General features: G+C 29.9%; 1 protein-coding gene across 1 annotated transcript in view; it reads left to right on the top strand.

Moving 5' to 3' along the window:
• The first annotated feature begins 431 nt into the window (after nucleotides 1–431).
• The window catches only part of LOC144545598 (Cytochrome c oxidase, subunit Vib family protein), a 33,613-nt gene continuing 7,430 nt past the window's right edge, over nucleotides 432–26,614 (top strand). Inside the window, exon 1 of the mRNA XM_078294160.1 lies at nucleotides 432–435. The gene's annotated coding sequence lies outside the window, so the exon portion shown is untranslated. The remainder of the gene's footprint in view (nucleotides 436–26,614) is intronic.

Genomic DNA, 26,614 nt, shown 5'->3' on the forward strand with positions numbered 1-26,614 from the left:
ATGAATCGAAAGAGACAATTAGTGAAAGTAGTAAATAATTTTTAAAAAGATCAACAAAACTGAATTTGGGTTCATCTGATCCCAACCAAAATTAGTCTAGTGTGGAGATCAGAAGGCACAAGAGAGAAGCGAGCTCGCAAACCTTTGCTCTGGTGAAATTAGGGTTAGGGTTACGGGGAGGCTTGCCACTGTGAGCAAACACCGGCGAGAAAAATGAAAATGAGAGAGAGAGAGAGAGAGAGAGAGAAGATGTTCTTCGCCTTTTTGCTCACATGAGATGGGGTTTACTGTTTCAATTTTCTTCGTTTTGCTTTGAAGTTTTTTTCTTTCTTTTATTTTTGAATTAAACAAAATTGGGAAAATTATACGGTTTGTTCTTATATTGCGTCAACTACCTGAAAACAAGATAAGTTTTCTTAACAAAACAAAAAGAGAAAAGGACAAAACAAAAAAAGGGAGAATCCCACCAGCTGTCTCAATGGTACTTTGCTTGTGGTTTTTGGGGAAATTAAAGTTTTAATAAAAAAAAATAATGGAGAATTTGGAGAATTTTTTATTCATAGTAATTATAAAAAAGAGATGTACGGAAACAGATAGATTACATCATTTTTAACCAATATAGTAAGATCGTCAGCACGGATCACAATTCACATTTTATGAATCTGAAGCAATGCCCACGATCCATCTTTTTTTTTAAAACTTAGAAAGTTTTACAAAAAAAGAAAAAAGAATGTGGATCGTGGGCATTGCCTCATATCCATAAAATGTGGATCGTGATCCGTGCTGACAATCTTACTATATTGGTTGAAAACAAGGTACTTTATCTATTTTCGTATATCTATTTTTTATAATTACTACGAATAAAAAATCTCCAGCTGCATGTGGGAGTGAGTTTCTGCCATATCGACACAATAGTTCTAAATATTATATCAAATAATTTTAAATATTTATTCAATGTAAATTCTTATAACCATGGAAGTTAGACTTTCAAGTTATGAGGATCAATCATATTAAATTTATATACAGAGAATTTCACAGTAACGTAGCATTTTATTATAAATTATAAAAAAAATAATAAAAAAATTGGAAATGAATGGGGTCAATTGACCCCATTCAATTAACTTAGACCCGCCTCTGCTTATAACTTGCGGTGTTGTGTGTTGACCATCTAATATTTTTATAATTCACGTATTTATTTAATGTAATCAAAATATATCAAATATAATCAAAATTTAAATTAATTATATTTAAAATTATAAAAATTACTATTAATTTAGGATTAATTGAAACTACATCCTCCTTAGACATTATCTCCAATAAATGTGACTGGAATGGCATTGGAGAGAGTCAAAAGTAATCATAAGGTGTGATGTTTAGCACAAGAGGAAGGGGAAATTTCACAATTTTGATGCTAAAGGTTATAGAAGCAAGGAGCGATCATAATTTTAACAAACTAGGAAAGAGAAGGGACATAATTAGATACTTATATACATAGACATATACATAGAGATTGACTAAGGTCACAATGGTGTGACCAAGGCCAATACACAATCAATTTGTTTTTGCAATTTCAAATTTCAAATAATAAATCTGAAGTGCTCAATGTGTTCTCCATATTAAAATGTATACTATTTTTTTTTTTTTTGAAAATCACTGTTTTAAAAAATATATTTTTTTTGGAGACCAAATCATATGTATGTGCATGTGTATATAGATTGGCTACGGTTATAGTGGTATGACTAAGGTTTTGATACTACACCAAATCAATTTTGTAATTTTTAAGTTCGAAAAGTGATCAATTTGAAGTGCTGAAGGTGTTCTTCATATTATAATGTGTTTGAAGACCAAGTTTTACATTTTTTTTTAGAATTTTTGTACTATTTTTAAGATAAAAAATTTTGAGATAAAATTCTTAAAATTTAGTAATTCTTTTTCAAAAAAAATATAAAATTTTCAAATTTAACCACCGCCTTGTTACGGTCGTTGTGGCAGTCAATAATGTTGTAACTCATTTATGAGAGTTAATTAATGAACCCAAATTTTCAGTGTCATAAACCGAAATATTGGATTTAATAAAGAAAAGGAATCAGGATACTATTACGGAACTGTTCATTTATAAATTTAATTTATAACTGTGGGCCTGCATGCAATAATCGAGTTAATTATGCTGTTTTGTAATAAGAACAGTAGGCCATCCAAAAAAAAAAAAAAACAAAAACAAAGAATTAAAATACGAGCAGCTGATCAAATCCAACTTTATTGGTACAAGGGCCAAGGCCAACCTGTGGCATTAATTAAGTAATTTTATAATTAATTTAATTCTTCTCTTGTTCTGTAGTGCATCACTAGTAATTAACCTAGCACATCTATTACAAGGTTATATGTTATTATTTCGTTTGAAAGGTTAATTGACTCACTTGTGCCTGGCATTAATTGTGCTTATGGTGGTAATTTATCAGGCTATGCATGTAGTTTTCTATTTGTTAATTACCTTACTATGGTTGTTTAAATTCAAAATCATGACTTCGTTACATGGATGGAACTATAAAAAAATTTGATTGAGGGATTGAAATGTTACATACATAATATAATTTGAACTCAAGTTTTTATGACATTTATTATTTTACAAAGGAAACTGAACTTAAATAAAATCTTATATGACAACAAAATTAAATTAAATTCAAATATACATAATTAAAAAAAAATTATCAGGGGACTAAGCACCCATTAAGATCGCCCCAGTGTATCCTCTCTCTAATTTAAAATCTGTATAAACAAAATAAATTATTTAAAATTTGAAGATATTAGTAGTCACAACACGTAGCATGGTTTTTAACCACAAACACACCATTTTTTTAAGAGAAAAATAGATGCTTTTGGGTATATAGTCTCTGCACAATGTTACATATATATATATATATATAAACCCTTTGACTTAGGATTAATGGTTTGCTAAACCCCTAACGGGTTCAACCCGTTTTGCCCAGCCCGTACCCGTTACCCGAGCTACCCGTACCCGTTGCCCGGGTACAAACGGGTAGACGGATACGGGTAATAAACGGACCGGACAACCTAATTTGAAAAAAAACCTGTTATACCCGTACCCGTACCCGTCTACCCGCCTACCTGTACCCGCCTACCCGTACCCATCTACCCGCATACCCGTACCCGACCCGTTTCACTTCAAAAAAATTTGAATTTTTTTAAAAAAACAGAAAAAAAAAAAACCGGGCGGACCGGACCCGTACCCGGATACCCGGATCCGTACCCGCGGTACCCGTACCCGTCAACCCGCAACGGGTACGGGTAATAAACGGACCGGATAGAGGTTTTGGAAAAATTACCCGTATACCCGTTACGGGTTTTACCCGTACCCGACCTACCCCTTTACCCGTCCTACCCCTTACCCTAACGGGTAACCCGGAACGGGTCACGAGTAACCCGTTAGCAAACCACTACTTAGGATGACGACTGACACATGCACTGTGATATAAAAGACTGACATGTCTAGATGCACTACAATATAATAATATCTGATAAAACTATCCTAACATTATCATTCTGGAAGATTACATGATCATCATCATTTTTGGAATCTTTCTGTATCTTTTGTGTGACAATTTATCTCCTTAATTCATCTGTGTTTTCTTTTAAATAATTCAAGCACAAATTTTATCTAAGCACGAAGAGTCTGATAATAAATTATGTAGACTCACAATCTATCAATCTGAGTACGAGTTCAAAAAATCAGACATACTTAATATATTATCAATCGACCTGAGTGTAGAAATCTTTGGTTCTGTTTATATTTTTTTATTTTTCTTGTCCACTTTTATAAAGAAATTCAGTTGTAATATTTTATGTACGGATATAGATATTGTATATGCTGGTACGAAACTAAGTAGCCGGTTTGTTCTTATTAAGAAAAACACTTACCGTTTTTAAACCAGAAAATAAAGGAAAGATAGCCATAAAAAATAAACTGACAAGTGGGACAAATTAACAATGATTGAAGTCAAGTTCAGAGAAAATGAAAGAAAGTGAATTGGCTACAAGTGCAGGAATAAAGGAATAAAGGAATAAAGGACTAAATTAAAGGACCGGGAGAGACCAACGAATGAATCTCAAAAAGTGAGAAAACAACATGGTTTATTAGTGGTACAATGGCGGCAAAAAAGTATGAAAACAACCGGGGGTTTGAATGTATATATGTTACAAAATTTAATTTATTTTCAGCCCTCGGAGGAATTTTAAAAGTTATGATTCAAACCAAAAATTAAGAACAATTTAAAGTTTAATTAGTCGCTGTGGTGTCTTCTTGTCTTCAGTGACGGAAGGACGAGTAGTATTTCGTTTGTGTACAGTGGAGTATATCTTTCATTTTCTATTTGATGTTTGTGTATTGTTTCTGCTTCTTCTTTTTTTCTGCTTAGAGGTGACTATATCATGTTGGATTTATTGCCAACCTCGTTGGATTTAATGTCAATATTGAGCATATATGTAATCTAATTATGTATTGTTTACTGTCATATATGATTGTCAATTAAAGTAATCAAATAAGATAATAGACAGTTAATATATTCATTAGGATGTGGTCCATAAATGTGTAAACCAATTTAGGCAAAGATCAAATCATTGATGGACTGATTCTGAAATTTGCAATTAAGGAAACCGATTCTCTAACTAGTTGCTGCACGGATTTTGATGCAGTTGCACACTTTTTGATGCACGTTTTTTTTAAGTTGGCATGTGGCCAGAAAATCGGTTTAGGGTTAGAGTTTGGCAATATGTCGACTCTACATTTCTATATATAATGATTGGTTCCCAAGACACAAGGTAACCAAGAAAAGCACAGAAACTGAATATATGTTTTTCTCTTAAAAAAATACAGTTCTGTGTGCATTCTCTTCTTGTTTCACCATCAACAAATAGAGAAGAGAAATATATTTGGAAATATGGAGAGGATTTCTCAAGGACCACACCTTGCTGTCTTGAAAGACTTATTCCTCGATCCGACGACAAAAGACGAGAATGACTTCTTGTCATTGAAGATTTGTCTCTTGCTCACGGAAATGGCTTGCTCTACAAGGCTTTGGTTATTCCATGACAAACGACATGGAATGAGGTATTATGTTCCGCATTTATGATTTATGTTTTGGGTCTCTTTGGCATAGGACGGTTCTTAGGTTAAGGTGGGGAACTATTTCTCCTTTCCCGGGGTGTAAGTGTTTGACCCCTAGATGAGATGTAATTGTTTGATCTCTAGATAAGACGTAATTGTTTGGCCTTTTATGATTCCCCAACATATCATAGACTGGTTGATTTTGTTGAAACTTGAATTCTAAAAACTCAAAATTATATATTAAAATCTCCGTTTGTAATATTTTGTAATCTTGAGGACTCAACCGCGCGAATATATTCATATCAAATTAAATTAAAAATTACAGAGGTACCTGTGCATAAGCACCCTCTGTTCTCTCTTTGTATTAAATCATTCCATTTATTTTCTAATTAATGACTTTCATTAATTCCTTAAAGACCCTTTTATTGATTGGAAACGGTAGCACTATTTCGGACAGAAAATAAGTCAAAAAGATGCGTTTGTTTTATAATTCAATTATCATATTAGTCTTTCTTTTAATTACATGATATCTCTCTATAAAAACTGACTCTGTTTATTTTGGTAGGATCGATTTCACTATCTAACTGGATCTCCTATCTCTCTTTTGTATCCGATCGAGAAAACAAAAAGGAAATCTATATATTTATTTTCTTTACTCTCCCACATAATCTTTTTATTTATCTCAATTAATCAAATTCTAATTTATACTGGATATTGCAGAGTTATCGTTAATTGCTTCCATAGTGTGTCTAAGAAGCAACATTCCCGGATTATCTTGATTGCAGTTCCATCTTGCACGATAAGACGGAATACGCTTAAGGACAGTGCTTCGCATGATCCGAGTAACTCTATTTATATTTGATTTATTTTAATTAATTTCTAATTATCTGAATATTCTGAAAATTTATACCAGCAGATTCAATTTCCAGTCTGATTTGATTCCGTGTCTTCTCAACTGATGGGTGACTATCACTAAGCTCCTATCACTCCAATCAAGCAAGGATGATTAAATTGTGTCCACAGGATACGCATACCCTATGCATTTTTAGTTTTGTTTAGCTGTATATTTTTACAGACACTCGTTGTCTAATCTTATGTAACACTAATTGGTACATTTTTTATCAATACAATTGCCTACGGAATTTTATTAAAAAATAATAATAATTCAATAAAGGAGAGATGAAAAGAGTTGATTCAAAAATGAATTTTTCATGTTGGAAGCAACCATCTTTTTCTTCTTCTTCAAAGTCTTTATTCTCAAACAAGTTGGAGTATGCTAGAAATGAAATTCAATCGGAATCAGTAACACAAGGACTTTCCAGGAGGTCATCCTAGTACTACTCTTGCCCAATTTGTGAAGGTTTCACTTTCATTTTCATAAAGAGGCTATTTTTTTTTTTACCGCTAGCTCGCCAAGTCTGTCACAAACTCTCCTCCTTTTTCTTGACTTAGGACATGCTGTGTAGAAACTACACAAGCAGAGTTATGTTGGAAGCAACCATCCTTTGGAAAATTCTCCTTTTTGATTAATTTGTATATATACTTAACATTTTACTTAATTTTTTTATTGTGCCACTCAAATTATACATCTAGAATTTGAGTTTATTGCAAAATTGAAAAGATATGAGCAATAAAAGACTATTATAGTGAATCAGAAAGACTAAACTAATGGAATTTACTCATGTTTATTTTCCTCTTCCGATTGGTGAATTCATTCCGATTCTATTTCCGAATCACGTTTTAAATTATCCTTATACGATTAAAGTGTAATTGTGCCATCTAGAAAAGAAGGGAGAATTTCATATATACCACTCAAAAATTGTGAAATTACGTATTTACCATTCAAATTTTTGTAAGTACATATTTATCATCTAAAAATCTAATAACTAACATATTTACCAATATAACTTTAGTATATATCAAATATACCCAAACTCAAAGTAATTATGTTTAATTTATCTAAAAGTCTAAAACTATAATTAATCAAGGATTAACTTAACACCCTCTCTTTCTTTCATTAGATATCATTCTCTTTTATACCCAATATAAAATATTAAAAATAGATATTCTAAACTAAGCCAGTAACAAAACATAGATTCTCAAACTCAATTACTACTTTGGTAACGGATTGCCATATCATTGTCAAATTCAGTACGAGTTTTGAAAAAATTGGAGTGATTACCTTGTTTTTAGATGTTTAAGTTGGGCCTAGAATCCTAATATCCAGTCTGCTACCCCCCTTCTCTCTAAGTTTAAGCGGGAGGAACGAGATGAGGAGGGAGTTTCAGCGAAAATGAGAAAGTTACGTCCAAAAAGACAGGAGAAAAATCTGTGTGCATAAGAGAAAGGGGTGAAAAAAGAGAAAAGATTAAATAACTTATTAATTATATTTTATAAAATATTAAAGTTAAATTAATCTCATTTTTTTATTAATTGGGTAAATACGAGAGTTATTAGATTTTTAGATAGTAAATATGTAATTATAAAAATTAGGATGATAAATATGTAATTTCACAATTTTTGAGTGGTGTATATGAAATTCTTCCAAAAAAGAACAAAATTTAATATGATGTATTCTGAAACCTATATTTTTAACCTAGATATATATATATATATATATATCGAGGAAATTTAGGTTTCAGGACATAATTTGATTGAAAGATATTGTAAATAAATATATCCGCACTATAACAAAGTAGAATTTTTTTGCAAGGAAAAAAGCGCATTTATGATGGTAGTCCGTCGCAAAAAGAAAAAGTTGAACAATGAGAGTAGTCCGTCGCAAAAAATCACTTTTTATCTTTGCGAAAAATGTCTCATTCTTGTTGTGCCATGTATATATGTAGATGTATACTGATCGATGCTGATTTTGTCCTCTTGATTTCTCTCCATTTTTTTATTGGGTGGGGGTTTTGTCGCCCAAATGGCTTTGGATAAAGTCTCATCCAAAGTCTTATCTAAACTGTTCGATCTGCATCAAAATTCATATAAACATTTAGATTCAATGAGCTATTTAAATTTACCAAGTTTTAAATATATTTGCACGAATCTCAATATAAATCGGCCGTTTAAGATGAGGTTTTGTCCAAAGTAATTTGCACAAAATCCAATCCCTTTTTAATTGCCCCTGAATTTCTCTGATCTTTTACCACCAGAACTAACTTCTCATGGTGTATATAATCAGTTCTGAATTAATTAATACGAGTAATAAGATTTTGTTGCTTATTACAAGTTACAATCAAGTGCTGAACCGTTGCTGCATACGCGCTTAGCACTTGACCGCCACATGGGTTCATGATCTTCGCCCAATCAGCGTGAAACAACGCCAATCTGCTTTGTTTTTATTATGCTGTTTTTTTGTGGTGCGGCCCCCGTGATGAAGTCAATAATTAGAGCATGTATGCATGGCTCCATACACTGAGGGTTATTATTAGGTAGATGAATGACACTATTTTTTAATAGTTGTTTGCAGTTTGGGATATAAATTTGTGACGGATCGTCTGCCCCCATGGGTCAGAAAATTCCTGCCTCCAGAGTCACTGCAGAGTGAGCCTCTATTAAACTCTAAACCCAAAACTATTTTAACCCTAAACTCTTTAACAGTAACTGGGCCCACCCTGCAGTGACTCTGGGGGCAGAAATTTCCTGCACCCCGGGGGGCAGGAGATCTGATTCCATTTGTGACGTGTGTGACTTGATTAGTTAGACTATGTTATGTATTTTGTTGTATTGTGATTAAATCAAAATTTTGCATATTGTATTTTGTTGTGATTAAAATTGAGAAAAATAGTTATAGCATGTTAGTCATGCTTATTTAATATTTAGACACATTTAATCACTGCTTAACTACATATATTTTTCAATTTTATGTTCGTTTTTAGAAAAAAAAAATCATAAAAAAGCTTGAAAATGTGAAAAAAAAACAAATTTGTAAATAAATTTACTATCAAAATTTGAATTGTAAATAAATTTGGTCATGTGTAGTCATATTTGGTCGTGTGTCGTATCATGTTATGATTATGCATATTCGTGTGACGTGCTGTGCTGCATCATTTTCTTTTTAAAAATAATCACGATACATTACATGCAAGTTATGTCAAGTGAGCCGTGTCGTGTCGTAACAGAATCATGCTCTGTCATGATATATATTTGATCATGAGACTTTTTTTTACATTTTTAAGGGCGTGCTCGAATGATTTATATATTTTTTTTGTGAAAATTTGTGACAATTAATTTTGATGGGATGGAAGTTATATTTCTAAGTGGATTCGGTGTTCCTTAGATAATAGAAAAGTTCCTTAGATAATGGAAGTTATATTTTTAAGGGCGTGAAATTTTGATGGGATGGGATGCTATTTAGAATCATGATATTTAATGATACAAGAATATGTGGTTTTTAAAACAAAATCAAAATTTAATCCTCTTCTTTCAATCTTTCAGAAACTTATTTTAATCTTCAATTACTTGCATGATACATAAAAACATTTTTGTGTACAATAAGATGTCCTCGTATCAATTCAATATGCTTCACGTGGCATTGGGACCCACCTCTGTCGGTGATCTGATCGGACTGCGTTGAACTATGATTGGGGTACATTACTTATATGTACTATGTACAACAATACGTCAGCGCGCCACCTGCCAACTGTACCCATAAAAATCTAACGCCAGTACAAAATAAAAAATTTAAAGTACAAAAGGACAACTCTGAATTCCAAGTATTTTGTTTTTTAAATTCAATTTTTTTTATCTACATTTGGTTGAATTATCTATAACTGTGAGCTCTCTTCCAAAGTCAGATCGAGATTTTTTTAAGTAATTTAAATCTTGAGTTTGGATTGGATCATCAAATTGAGATCAGAATTATAACAACAAAACGATTAAGTCTTTAGTTACAACTTCTTGGAAATAGATGAGAAATGAAACCTAAAAATTGATGATGATGATGATGATGATAATAATAATAATAATAATAATAATAATAATAATAATAATAATAATAATAATAATAATAGAGATGGGCTACGGTGAGTTGTGAAGTAAAACGCGTTTCTACTTCACGCAATATCTTTATTTTCAAAGTTCAAAACGTCGATCCGAACCGTTAGATGTAATCTCCATATTGAAATGTACTTGGAGACCAAATTTTACATTTTTTTGCAATTTTTTTACTATTTATTAAGCCACTTTGAAAATCTGAAAATCCAGGTGAACAGTAAAAATTTCTGGACCACCGGATCGGCGATTTTCAAAGTGGCTTAATAAATAGTAAAAAATTCCAAAAAATATAAAATTTGGTCTCCAAGCACATTTCAATATGGAGAACAAGATGAACGGTTCAGATCGACGTTTTGAACTTTAAAATCGCAAAATATGAGTGTGAAGTAAAATAGTCGTTTTACTTCGTAACTCACCGTAGCTCATCTCATAATAATAATAATAATAATAATAATAATAATAGAGTAAAACTAGAGTGTGATGTGCTCATCAAGAGAGGTTGGTAAGCACACTTCCAAAAGATTATCAAATTAATTTTAAATTATGAATTTAAATCGTTGAAATTCAAGTACTTTGTGATTGATGCATGTACGGTCAAAACAATGAACATTTTATAGGTTATTTTTTTAATTATTTTATTCATTAATTTTTTATTACTTTTTTACCACTTGACCATGTACTAAATAAATTCGAAACTTTAAAAAATTTACATGTACATGCATCACTCACGAAGTATTTGAATTTTAACAATTTAGATTCGTAGTACGAAGTTAATCTGATAGTTTTTTGAAGGTGTGCTCACCAGCCCTTCTTGATGAGAACATACAACAACAACAACCACCACCAACTCTTTAGTTCCAAACAAGTTTGGATAGGCACCGGTGCTTCAGGAGGCCTCCGTTGGAGATGTCCAAACCATCTCAAACGGTGTTGGATGATCTTCTCTTTAATTGGTGATATCCCAAGTCTGTCACATATATCATTATTTCTAATTCGGTCTCGTCTTGTATGGCCACAACTCCACCACAACAGATGCATCCCTGCTACACTTATCTTCTGAACATGTTGTCTTTTAGTAGCCCCACATTCTGCACCATATAACATCACATGTCTGACAGCCGTCCTGTAGAACTTGCCTTTGAGCTTTTGTGGAACTTTTCTATCACATAGGATGCCAGATGTCTATTGCAATTTGACTCACCCCGCTCGTATCATATGGTTAACATCTTCATCAATCTCACCATCACTCTGCAACATCGATCCCAAATATCGAAAGTTGTCCTTCCTAAGCACTACTTGTCCAGTCAAAGTGACATCTTCATCATTTGACCTGACACTGCTAAACTCACACCTCATATACTCGATTTTAGTCCTACTAAGTTTAAAACTCTTCAATTCTAAAGTCTGTCTCAACAACTTTAGTTGCCTATCAACTCTTATCTTACTCTCATCGATTAGCACTACATCATCAGCAAAGAGCATACACTAAGGGATCTCCCCTTATATGTCCCTTGTAACTTCATCCATCATTAGGACAAAAATGTAAGGGCTTAAAGCTGACCCTTGATGTAATCCAATCTTAAAAGGAAAGTCATTGGTTTCTCTATCGCATGCTTTGACACTAGTCACAACGTCATCGTACATATCCTTGATGAGGGTAAAGTACTTTGTTGGAACTTTCTTCTTTTCAAGAGCCCACCACATGACATTCCTCGATACTTTGTCGTACACTTTCTCCAAGTCAATAAATAGCATGTGTAGATCATTCTTCTGCTCCCTATATCTCTCCATAAGCTGTCTCGTTAAGAAAATCGCATATGTGGTCAACCTCTCAGATATAAAACCAAATTGGTTCTTCTTAACGCTTGTCATTTTTCTTAAGCAATGCTCGATGACTCTCTCCCAAAGCTTCATTGTATGACTAATAAGCTTAATTCTCATGTAATTTATACAACTTTGAATATTTTCCTTATTCTTGAAGATTGATACTAATATACTTCTCTACCACTTGTCAAGATTGATACTAATATACTTCTCCACCACTTGTTTGATCTGAAAATGTTATTGAACAACTTAGTTAGCAAAGCTATCCCTACATCTCGAACTTATCTTTTGAATAAATTAAAGTTGGAGGTCAAACTATATATTTATTTAATATTTACAAAATTTTTTTTTTTAATTTCAAACTATCTATTTTTTTTTTAATTACAAAGTTGGAGGTCAATCATTGTTTTTACGACTAAATCAAAATTGGTTCTCTAAATCTCGAATTTATCATCTTATATGAAAGTACCAAGAGTATATATATAAGCCAAAAGTGACATGGAAATTTCTTTCTCGAAAGGCGACAAAATAATTAATAGGCCATGGGATTTGGTCGTCTTGGATTAGACCAAATTGGTCTCCTATAAATTAAGCCTACTAGGCATGCTTCAATTGAGGAGATATAGATAAGTGGAGCATTGATTGTCAATTGATTAATTTGGTCATGTCTGTCCATTTAATTGACCATTTTTGGCCAATTAATTATTTGTCAACAACATTTTCGATCCAGCCATTTTATATTATTAGTATTATCTTTTGAACTTCTCTTGGAAAAAATAAAAATAAATTAACCTTTATGTGTTATTAAAATTTCTTCACATTTTTATTTAACAAATACGTGCTAATTAACAAAAATTTATGGTCGTAAAATCTAATCAAATTTCGTTTTGTTTGTATGGACGGGACAAACATTTCAAAAAAAAAAAAAAATTACTCACCTAAATTTAAAGTTGAACATATAATTTGGAGTTTGGCTAATATAACATCAGTATCATTTTAGCCTATGTAACACCAACTCTAAAATCTATCAAATCGACTTCGAACAACTTATCCAAACCGTTCAAACTGATTTACATTATGAGTGATGCGTTTACATACAATTTTTTTTTTTTATATTTTCGAGTTATTTTAGTATCAAATCAAGCGGTAAAAATATTACAAAATGAATGTATTAAAATTAACTTAAAAACTCACACATTTGACCGCTTGACTTAATACTAAATAAATTCGAAAAATTATAAATTTTGCATGTAAACGCACAACTAATGAAGTAGATCGGTTTGAACAGTTTGGATTCACTGTTTGAAGTAGATTTGATAGGTTTTAGAGTTGGTGTTATATAGGCTAAAATGACACTGATGTTATATTAGCCAAACTCTATAATTTGACGGCCTTATCCTGCATAATTTGCATGACAATGATTTACAACCATTGAATTGTACTTAATTGTTAGAGAGGGCATGAAGAAATTTTAATAATTTGAGCGAATCCGATATGTAGTTAATCAACTACCATACTATATATATTTTGGGTTTAATTTACAACCGAAATTTTTGCATTTACCATGTTTTTTTTATAAAAAAAAAACCAATAAGGAATAACCACTTACATCTGAAATTTCAAAATATATATACCATGTTTCAAATTGCGAAACTATATTATTGGTGACTTCACAGTTTAAAATTAGGATCCTAATAACAATTCCCGCAGTCTCAACCCTGTAAAAAATCCCGCACAAACTGCCAAAAAAGTCATGGGGGGACCGCTCAAATCATTAATACTCCGCAGAAACTGTTAGTATTTAACTTGAAGCATCAAAGTATTTATTGTGGATTTGCAAAGTATTAATCCCTATGCAATGATCTCTATTTATGACTGAATAAATCAATCTATTAATTGTCCCCGCACAAAATTTTCTTTTTTTGTGAATTGTCCCCGCACAACTAGGGACCATTAAATAAACAATCCCCTCATAAATATTTGTCAGTTATCCCCGCACAAAATTTTCTTTTTATTTTGGATTGTCCCCGCACAACTGGGGACCATTAAATAAACAATTCCCTCACCTAATGATAAATATTTTATGTTACATGGATAAATACTTTATGTTACATGGATAAATATTTTATGTTACATAGATAAATATTTCTCAGACATAATTGCAATTTTCAGTAAAACATCAATGATAAATACTCTATGTTACATGGATAAATACTCTATGTTACAAGGATAAACATTTTATGTTACATAGATAAATATTTCTCAAACATAATTGCACTTACAGTAAAACATCAATGATAAATACTCTTAGACATAATGATAAATACTCTTATGCATAATGATAAATACTTTATGTTACATGGATAAATACTTTATGTTACATAGATAAATACTTCTCAAACATAATTGCAACTTACAGTAAACATCAATGATAAATACTCTAAGATATAATGATAAATATTTAATGTTATATGGATAAATGTTTTATGTTACATGGATAAATACTTCTCAGAAATAACAAATAAATATTTATTAACAGAGATTGTTATTAGATAACAGTATAATTAATGCGGAAATTATTTTTAAATGAATAATTAATGCGGGAATTGTTATTAGAGGAAAACATAATTAATGTAGAGATTGGTATTAAATGACAGTCTAATTTAATGCGGGGATAAATGAAAATTTTTAGCGAAATAAGTGAGGAGATATATGACAGTTAAGGAAGAGAGAGAGTGCGGAGATAAATGGAACGACAGAGGTGGGAGATTAGTATAATTATTCTTAAAATTACAACCCAGTTTGATTCAACAGTTTCAAAGTCTGGAACCAATTTTTTTTTAACCACATTCCTTGATGCAGAAGTGGGCCCCACTTTTTAAAAAAACCGCGCTACATTTTTTTAACAATATCGCTTGCACTAACTTGAGTGGGGCCCATCCAATTTGGTTTTCGCATTTTCAAAAGTCACATATGTTTAAAAAAAAATTATTTCTCAGTTTCAAAAATGATTTAAAAAAAAAGTGGTTGAATAGATTTTTTTTTTTTTTGAAGGAGGTAATTTTTTCTGGAATTTACAAAACTCTGATAGCCTAGATATTACTGAACTTTTCTATACTCATAATGTTGTAATTTAAAATTAAATTTTAGAATTCCATAAACCAAGTTTAAAAGAAGGAAGCAGCTAACAGTCCCCCAACTCCAGTTCCTCAAAAATCCCCAAAGATTTTCAACTAATTCTGTAAACATCAATACTAAATCCTGTAAACATCAATACTAAATCCTGTAAACTAATTCAACAAATCCTGTAAACATAAAAACGCGTGAAAGCTGTTAAAAACGCGTGACAGCTATTGGGGACCACCTTATTTGAACATACACATAATATCCTGTAAACATACACATATTATCATGTAAACATACACATATTATTCTATAAACATACATAGTGTACTTGAAATTACAGCAGTTGAAATTAGGGTAGTTGTGGCAGTTAAAAATGCGTCAGAACTAAGCTAAAAAGGGAAGGCTTCTATACACGAAGATTTTTGGAGGACTGTAGTCCGGGGACATTACCTTTTCTCTTAAAAGAAAAGATATATAGATAAGATTGAAACTCTTTCCATTTCTTTAAATTATTTATCCCAACTAGAGAGAAAGTATTTGTTTTCTATCCTAATTTAGGGAACCAAAATAATTTGTCTTTCCTAACTAATTAGATGTTTAATGGAGCACCAGAATCCGAATCAATTAATCAAACCATCTTTCTATTTCTATAAATTAATATATATGAGCTCCAACTCTAACCAATGTCCGGAAAAAAAAAGTAGCCCATTCCATTAAGCTACGTACATGTAAATTATGTACAAATTAAATTTGTATATATGATTAACACTTATAAAAAAATAACAGAATTTAAAATTAAGTTGAATGATTATTTTTTTATATTTAAAAAAATTGACAAAGACCGGAAAAAATTAAGATGCTTTCATATATGAAAGCGAGCAATGATTAAATACAACTATACACTTAAATTGAGAAATAAAGAAGAATGTAAATATATAGCCGTCATACTTGTCGCGTGTATGTATTACAAATAAAATGTTTGTGAAACTCTCCATCTTATTTTTTTTGGAGTAAAAGTAAGATATCAAGCTATCTAATTATTTAATATTTACAAAAAAAAATAAATTGGATTTCGAACCTGCAATCAATTAGGAGCAAAGTTAGACTTTCAAACTATATAGATCAAATGTAAATAGAGATCAATCATATAAAATTTTATTACTGCGAATGGAGTCATTTTGCACTACCCTTACAATTTTACTATCAATTATATGAAAAATAAGACACAAATAAAATAAAAAATGGGGGTCAACTAACCACCATTCTTATACTATAGTTCTGCCACTACCTACGACCTTCTATACGTACAATATTGTTTTTAGTTCTCAAGTAAATTAATCTCTCCACCTAATTAACACAAACTTACAAACAGTGGCTAATCTACATTGCTTGAGTGGGGGTCAATTGACCCCATTCAATTTAAACTTTTTTTATATTTATATCTTATTTTTAATATATTTAAAGGAAAATATTACAGACAGTGTGAAATTGATCCTCATTCGTAGTAAGAATATTTATATATTTAACTTTCATTCATGTTTGACTCCCATAGTACCAAAGTCTGGCTCCGGCTCTATTTACAAATATATATCTTTTTCAACATATCGGCTCCAAGACAGTTCATGTAAATACTAATTTAGACGATATAATTAAAGTATAACAACTGAAATTTGATTTCAAATACACAAATGATTATCTTTTTTTTGGAATCTGATAGTGGCTATCAGATTTGTGTACAAGTGGTGTAAAAAATAAAATCAAATACACCAATCCGATTGGGCGGCTGGATTCTTTCTTTTTCATCCTCTCATTCCCTCTCTATAGGGCTATATTTTTCTAGAAGAACAATTAAAGTACACAATTTGTGATGCATTATTAAGTATTCTTTTTTTTTTCAGAACAATCCTCAATGATATTACTATTTATTATTTATCTCATAAAGTAGAAAAATAAAACAAAGAAACAAGTAAATAATTCCAAAGGATATTATCATTTATTTGTTTATATCATAAAGTAGAAAAAAAAAAGGCAAGAAAATAATCTGTGATGCATTGTTGAGTACTATTTTTTTTTTCTTTTTAACCGAAAGATATATATTACCATTTGCCTTTTGTCTCGTAAAGTAGAAAAATAAATTAAACAAAAACACATGTAAACAATTTTTTCAAGAACAACCCCGAAGGTTATTATCATTTTCTTTTTATCGCATAAAGTAGGAAAAAAAAACAATTTGTGATGGATTATTATTCCGTATTCTTTTTTTGAAAGAATACTCCCGAAGAATATTATCATTTACCTTTTTTTGTTTCATAAAGTAGAAAGAAAAAAAAATTAAGAAACAAGTGGAAACAATTTGTCATGGATTGTTCATAATTTTTTTAGAACAACCCCGAAGAATATCATCATTTACTTTTTTTGTCTCCTAGAGTAAAAAAGAAAAAGAAAACAAAGACACAAGTAAATAAGTTGTGATGCAATATTATTCAAAATTCTTTCTTCTTCTTCTTTCTATAACAATCCAGAAGAATATTATCATTTCCTTTTTTTTATTTTATAAAGTAGAAAAGAAAACAAAAAACTAATATTGAACATTTTGGATGCATTATTCCAGAAGTGGATCTAAGAAGATACAACGGCGACTAATTGACTCCCATTTAATTTTTTTTTATATTTATATTTTATTTTATATATAATTTAACGTAAAATATTATGACACGGTAAAATTGATCCCTATCTTTCATATAAATTAAATTTGTATATAATTGATGCTCTATAGTTCAAAACTTTTTATATAATTGATCTCATATATGTATTTGATTTCATCCCTGCATTATTCAATATTCTTTGTTTTTTTAAGAACAATTTGGATGCTTTCAGTATTCGATATTCTAAAGGAACCGAAATTTAGCAAGAAAGAAAGGTCCATCTTGTTAACTACACAATTTTTAATATGGAGGGAACACTGCAACAGAACTTTTAGAGAAGAAAATTGCAATCTACTGCAACTCTCCAAAAAAATGGAAGCACAATGGAGATATAATTCATAGGAGCTTAACAAGAATAAATTAGCTTATCTTAGTTACTTTGCATATTTTAATTTTCAATTTTTATCCTTATTTTCTTTAATCTGCTTTCTTTATTTCCTTTTCAATTGCTTTATATATGTTCAAATGTTTTGAACATAATTGTTTTTCTTTATTTCCTTTTTAATTGCTTTATGTTGAAATATTTTGAACTGAATTGTTTTTCTTATTTAGTTACATTTCTTTTGTAACTTCAAAATGATTAATAAAACAAGAACCGGACCCTTTTTTTTTGCTTTGTAAAAAAAAAAAACCTATTATCATTATACTTTTTCATGTTTATCCAAAGAATTAATGGCTATTGGCTAACAGCCGACCTCGAATGGCTATTGGCTAACAACCGACCTCATCCTGTTTTTAGAACCGGGCCATGTTGGGAAATGGGTTGGGACCAATCTTTCTCCTATTTCTAGTACCTGGTCCCCTGTGTACCTCCTTGAGCTGTTCTCCTGTTAGCTTCCACGATGTAGCAACATGCAATACCTGTTCTTTTTGCAACTTGCTATAAATATTTTTGATTAAAAATATGGCAGGCTTTTAAAGTTCAATTTGTTATATATATATATATATATATATATATATATAATTGAATATGTTGTGAAGACCAATGACACAAATTTAAAAATGGAAAACCCAAGAGGTTGGTTGTCAACTAAGTTTATGAATAACAATTGAATGATTATATCAAGATCAAATTGATTTAAAAAAAAATTATATGGTTCGAGACGTTTTAACTTTTATGTTGGTTCGACGTTCCACTAAAGATAAAGTCTGTTGCAGATCTCAAATTGTTGTATTATAGTCATTTATTCGAAGCGTAAATAACACGACAAGAAACGAATCTACTTTTTTTTTGTAATGGAACAATTACTTATGAAAGTTTATCGATTATAGATTATAAAAAAAACTCGGAACTAAGATTTATAATCTTAGCATTTAACTTTCGCATTGCTGAAATTATTGCTAATATTCTTAACTATTATTAACTTGTAATGGTTAGTAATGGATTCCATCTTTAAATTTTCCTTTTGATTTATTTATTAGACATACAAACAATCAAATCAAACTTAAATGGTAGAGATATATTAATTAGGGGTTCAATTTTAGAAAATGTTTGCAATATATATAGCTAGGATAAGATTTAAAATATGCATGCACTACGCTATTAGTCCATAATAATACTTAGTATTTGAATTTAATTATTATTTACCAATATTAATAATCTTCACACTATTTCTTCTTAATTGAGGTGTTTCAGTACATTTGACAAAAGAGATACATGATATATATATTCCCAAAAAAAAGCATATTTTTTTATTACAAACAATCACTATGTCCGTAATATAATACTTGGTATTTGCATTTGACATTTATATAAATATGTTGATAATGTTCACACAATTTCTCCTCAATGGAGGGTTGCACATTTGGTTATAGAGATTGAACCACATTAGATCTTTTATCTGATTCATGATATATTCCCAAGAAAAGCACAACTCGACACGTTCAGGGGATCCTAAAAAAGGGTATCTCCCACTAAGCATGATGTGATAGTGTACTGAAAGAATCAAAACTAGCAAGAGATAATTAACATTCTCTTTTCTCTTTTCTCTTTTCTATGCGCGCGAATGAAAGGACGAATATACGAATTTGTGGGGAGGTCCAAGATTCCAACAAAGTATGGTAAACGGCATCCAAGCTTTTTATTAAACTATCCAGATATTATTTAGAGCAACAACCCAGGTGGTACCTGTGTTTTTACCAATCACCCCTTTTCTTTTATCATATTTGCATCACGTCTATATATATGCGCTAGTTGTGCCTAATTATCAAGTCTATATGCTAGTTCTACCTAATTATCAAGTCTTTTCTCTTTTCTCTTTTCTATATGCTCGATTGCCTAATTATCAAGTCTATATGCCAGTTGTGTCTAATTATCAATTTGCATCAAGTCTATTTGCGTCAAGTCTAAATAGCGATTGTTACGTCATCATGAAAAGTAAAAAAAAAAAAACGCTAGTGCAGCTATAACTATAGTATAGAAAACGGCTAATAACGCTATAATTTTTAAGGTCCGTAAAAAAATACAACTAGTTATTTAATTAGAACCCTGCTAGTCCATTTTTTTTTTCAAAAGGCCGCAAAAAGTAAATAAAGAAAATAGTTGTTACTTTTTATTTTCCTTATAATGTGTTTCTTAACCTGGTAAATTCCAACCATAATCTCAATTTTTCAAATAACTCGTGCAGGACGGATTTAGATTATAGCCGAGATTGGCTAAACCATAAAAATATTATGTGTTTTATGAAATCACCCCTTTTGTTTTTTTTTTTCATTTTTAAATCAAGTCAATCTGCTAATTACTTTTATCTCTAAATATCTATTTGTTTAAGTAACTCTGTCTATTGCATATTTAGATTGTAGACAAGAAGGATAAACCATATTCATAAACTAGAAATTAATATTTATTTCTTTATACTTTATATTTAATAAATGCTGATATTTTTTAGTTCTTCTTATAAAATAAAATGTATTTTCCTCTCTAAACTTTGAAATTACATATTTTCCCTCTAAAATTTCAAAACTCTAAAATTTACCCATTTATTGTCTTTTATATCAAACTCATTTTAAATTTATAAAATACTCATTTTACTCTTTATTAAAAGCATAAAAAATTGTATCTTGTTTAAGAAAATGGTCAGTTTTATATCTGATCGGTTTTCGAGGGAAAAATTGGTATTTTATAAAGAGTAAAGGATATAATGGGTAAGATCAACATTTTTGTTAAACAAACTACAATTTTTACATTTTTAATAAAGGGTAAAATGGGTATTTTATAAATTTAAAATGAGTTATAATATAAAAGACAATAAAATGGGTAAATTTGTTAGTTTTGAAAGTTTAGAGGGGATACATAATTTCAAATTTTAGAGGAAAAATACATAATTTTGAAGTTTCTGAGGGGTATACGAGCCTAAAATTTCCCAAATAAAGTTACATGACAGTATCTTATTCAACTGTCTTAAATCTCAATTTTTTTTTGTTTTCTCAAATTTTATGTCTATATATGAAGATGGAAATTCTTTTTGGAACTAAATGCATATATTTTTGAACAAAATTAATATTTATTTATTACAAATCAAAATTAGTGCTGGAAACACACAGTGACTAGTTTCTAAATAACTAATTTCTTTTTTCAAACTCACATGAAATTAATTAAGGAACAGATATATTAGCTAGAAAAGACACATGGTTTTAGCAAGGTGCACACTTGGCTTTAGTTGAAAATATTTCCCAATAACTATCATCAAAACATGCTTTATAAACTAGCAAATGATATTTTGAAATTCCATTTTCATTTTTCAAAAACTCCAAAAAGTACAGACTTCCATTGAGTTAATTAGATACAACACATATTGAGGGTAACATGCATTCATACTTCATTAAATTAAATTAATGTTTGAAGTACATCTGAAGAGTGTGAACACTAAAAATATTACAATAGTACATGTATATTTGTGTTGATCTATTAAAAAATTGCTCAAGATCATTGTTGAAACTTAAAACTTAATAGAGTTAATTGGACAAAATTTTAATTTATATCACATTCTTAAAGAAAAAACAAATACATTTTCTGGAATTTCAAAAATAGCCAGGCCGCTAATTTAATTTGCAGCCCCATTTTGAGAGGCAGCAAATTAAATTTGAGACTCCCCAAGAATTCAAAAATACACTGTAATATACTAAGGTTTTTGAAGGGCCTCCAATTCAATATGCAGTTTTCAAGAATGAGATCAATTTCAGAGGTGTTTTGGTTTATTTTATTTTATTGAAAAAGTATTAATAAAATTTTCGACTTAATTGGCATCCTTTATAAATGATCATTGAATATTTATACTGTTCATTTATTTATTAATTTATTCACCCAGCATGATTTTATAGTTAGTGGCACAACCACTACATGTCAAGAAAATAAATCAGTGATGTTGATAGCAGTAAAGTACAAGAGGACAATTTTGAAAATCTAGGCCTAGTCAGAAGTCAAACCACAGACCAATATAACACATGGTTTAATCAAATTTTGTGACAGATTTTCCTTTTTGCTTTATATTTTTTTTCTCAAAAGAAATTTAAGTGAAACTACTCAGGCTATAAAAGTATACTACTATCCTATCGACCGTAAAAAAATGACTATTGGTAAAAAATAACTATTTTTAAAAGCACACCGATAGAAAATACTATTTTTATTATGAATAAAATATTAATGTGCATGTTAATCTATTTACAGTTTTTTCATTTTGTAATTCTCAACATTAATCACCTCAATTCATTTTCCACTATAATTAGAATTTATTTTCTCATTTATTATTGGATTAAATTAAATGACTTTTTATTTACAATTTATAACCTATAAATAGAGATTTTGTAATCTTATATTATACTCACAAGTGAAATATATAAATAAAAAGATTGTCATCTTTTATATATTTTATCTGTTATTTATTATTCTTTGTTTTTATTTTATAACAATTTTGAATATATTGATATTACTGATAGGAGTATCCGTGAAGATACTGTCAACAAAAAACACTTTTATCCTTACGGATAATTTGTAGTAATCAACTATTTATTATCTTTAGAAAAATATTCATTCAAGTTTTAAACTTAGTTTTTTCATACGAATGTTTTTTCTTATTATTAAATTGGATATAAAGTTATTCCATTTCTTACATTATTTTTTTCTTTTTTTTTAATATAATTGGTTGATTTATAACACAGTCCACATTAATTAATTACATAACAGGACCGTTTATATTAACTAATTTTAAGTTCTAAGAAATATTAACAAATTCACTCTTTGACCCTCTTTGCATCAAATCAACGAAAACATCAATTATTGTCTTGAAAAAAGGTCTCAGACAATTCAAGAAGATCCATCTCCCCATAACTTTTCAACTTGATGCTTGGCTGATAGTTTGTGTTAGTTATGCGGCACAAAAAACACAAAAGCTTAATTACATCGTGAATTGCATGATGGATGGATTTCGCAGGCTATATTACCTTTTTGAAAATCTTCCCATAAGCTGCGAAATCGTGAGAAGGACACTACTACAGAAAAATACTTCACCGTCATTTGAAATCACAATGCTTAATCAAATTTCGAACCATTAACTATTGCTCTGATAGAAAAGATATACATATATATCGTCAGCTCTAACGCCATCAATTAGAAATTAGAGGCAAATGAGAATAATAGTTTTTCGGTCATTAATAAGTCGTTTAATATAGAAACATCATTGTCTATTAAGTGTTATTAGCCGATTGGAAAAGTGTTTTACACTATCTGTTTTGTTTGAGTTGGCGCTGGTAGGTCCTAGTTTGCCATCTTTTATATATTATTTTAGGTCATTGGCAATATATGAGGAGGGATGCAATTACACCCTTTTTCGGTGACACAGAATTAGACTCTCCATTTTCAAACTTTTCAAATTTCAAACAGTCGATCCAAACCGTTCAACATAATGGATATGTTAAAATGTGCTTGCAGATCAAATTTTATATTTTTTGGAATTGTTTTACTATTTATTAAGTATTTAACAAAATCGTTATATTCATACCGTTGAATTTTTGTACCCATCTTAATAAATAGTAAAAAAATTAGAAAAATGTAAAATTTGATCTGCAAGCACATTTTAACATATCCATGCATCAAGTTGAATGGTTTGGATCGACTGTTTGGACTTTGTAAACATAGGGTGTAATCCGGTGTCACAAAAAAAAATGTAATTGGATCCCTCCTCTTTATTTATATATTTTTTAATTATATATGTTTGTATTTGGGGCTAGCCTAAAGATAAACAACATAATATAGCATCAAATTAAGCAAATAATATAGAAGACTAACAAACATATAAAACAATGCAGCAAATTAAGTAAAATAATATATATAGAAAACCAACATAATTAATATGTAGCACTAAATTAACTTAAGTATTATCATTAACATATATGCTATGTTGCAACAAAGACAATCCCAAAATATATCAAAATTACTCTCGACCTTTTACCTAGCCAACTAACCAACTGTGCTATCTCACATTTCTCTTCATGAGCAATATTATGATGAGGAGGGTTCAAATGCCTCCATTTTTAAAAACTTAAATAACTCAAAGTTTAAAATTTAAATGTCAAAATAAACCTTTAAATGTGATCTATGTTATTTTCTCTACGTGCTCATAAAAAATTATTACATTTTGATTTTGCTTTTATATGAATCAATAAGTTGAAAAATCAACATCTAGAAATTATCCACATTAGTATACATTTTTACAAGTTCAAGATGACAACCAAAACAAAGTTGAAATGCTATATTTACACGTGCATAGATAAAATGATGTAGTTCATATCCAACGGTTTTATTTTGAATTTTAATATTTAAATTTTGCGTTATTAAAGTTTTTAAAAATAGAAACATGATGAAAGCACAAAAAATAAAGGCATTTGAACCCTCTCTATTATGATTATACCATATCAATAATATCATAATACCATCTTTTTCTTGAAGGCTCAACCACAAAATGTGGAATATGTGCTCTGAGCATTAAGTATTGCTTCTGTATCCCCTTTGGGGATTAAATAAATTGCAAAAAAAAAAAAGCTGAATTAAAACGCTAGTGATCTATGTTTGGTTATCAATTGTCTCAAGTTAATACCACTTAAATATATATGTAGAGGTGCCATTCGAGAAAATATTTATTACTATTTTCAAAATCAGGAGGGTATACACAAAATAAATAACAAAGTTACACAGTTGGACGACAGTCATGATCTCTCATACAGGTGTGGAATGATGACAATAAGAAATTAAGGTCTTTATTTGTATCTCTCTATATGTTTTCATAATTCAAATCAAAACCTCTGGAAAAGTTGTAAATAGTTTACACTTTCTTTTGTAACAACATGGGAAGGGTTATGAATATAGATAGTATAACTTTGTTATTTAAATGGGAGTAGGAAATACATGACCCACAGTACAAAAAAATTCTGGAAAACAATAATCCAATTAGGGATGTTCAAACAGTCAATTCGGTTGAAACCAAAGTATATTAGTCGAACCAAACTTTTGTTCGATTTTCAAAAATAGAATCAAACCGAACCAATTAAACCTATCAACTGATTAAAAACAGAAACAAACCAAAGTGAATCTTTATTAACGAAAGTATACATATATTTTTTATACACAAGTTGTTCAATTCCATACAAAATATGTAGATGTTTTTAAATTATTCAAACCAAAATGAAAGAAAGGAAGCGATAATTGAAACAAATAAAATATAAATCATACTTGAACCATTATAATTCGGTCGGTTTAGTTTAGTCGGCACCGAATCTATCCATTTAAACTGAAATAATTCAAAATTTCAACCCAAGATCCATTTCAACCGAAAAAAAAATCAATCCATCTAAACCGAAAAAAATCAGTTCAGATGAATAGCAAACAATCCGAACCATTCAAACACTCCTAAATCCAACGTAAGCATGATTTGAAAATGTATTCACCATTTGGCAGGATATTAGGCAACCAGATAGGTGATCTAGACTGATAAATGCATACTAAATTTCATTCTAACTAGAATGATAGATTTAACTATCCTCAATTTTTTAATTTGCATGGAGTATTTTAAATGAATTGTTTATAATTGTACACAGTGTCCAGCTAAATATAGTTGTACTAACATACTAAAATAAAAATGATCACATGTTCAAAATCTAAATAAAAAATCTTTATGGATATTTAAAAGTGAAGAGCTTCGATCCTTTCATTTCTTAAAAATTAATTGAATGAATTTGTAGCCTTACTTGAATATAAAAATGGAAAAGCCAACTATCTATGAATGGCTAATGCAGAAATTCCATGTTATGGCGGCAGTTAAAGATGCCACATGCAATCAAAAAAATTAATTATGTAACTATATATTAGATAAAATTAATTAAATGATTTTAACAACTCCGATTAAGTGCTTATTTTTTTTGGATATTGAAAATGTGTTAGGAAAATGTCTTACACCTCTAATTTTTTTTATTGTTTGAAATCGATCGTCGGTGAATTCGCATATATATATTCTCTGAGATATCTCAATCTTTGAATGAATCTTTGCAAAATCAGTACCATTCAAATCGTTTTTGCACCAATCTCAAGGCACCATATACTCTCCTCCATTTCAAATAGGCACCGAAAAGAAATTCATGGGCCCATATCTTAGAGTACAGGTTCGGTTGTTAATTGAATTGTTTGCACCAATTTTGAAGTTTAATTTTATTCGTTAAATCATCACTTATGACACTTTCTTAGCTGAGAATTAAAGGTTTAAATAGTATTTACTGCGTCATAGCGGAACAATTAAAAAAACAATGCTATAGTGCATCATAGTGTCAATCAATAATGCCATAGCTTTAGAAA

The sequence above is a fragment of the Carex rostrata genome, chromosome 28 (genome assembly GCF_964058835.1).
Source record: "Carex rostrata chromosome 28, lpCarRost1.2, whole genome shotgun sequence".
NCBI lineage: Eukaryota > Viridiplantae > Streptophyta > Magnoliopsida > Poales > Cyperaceae > Carex > Carex rostrata.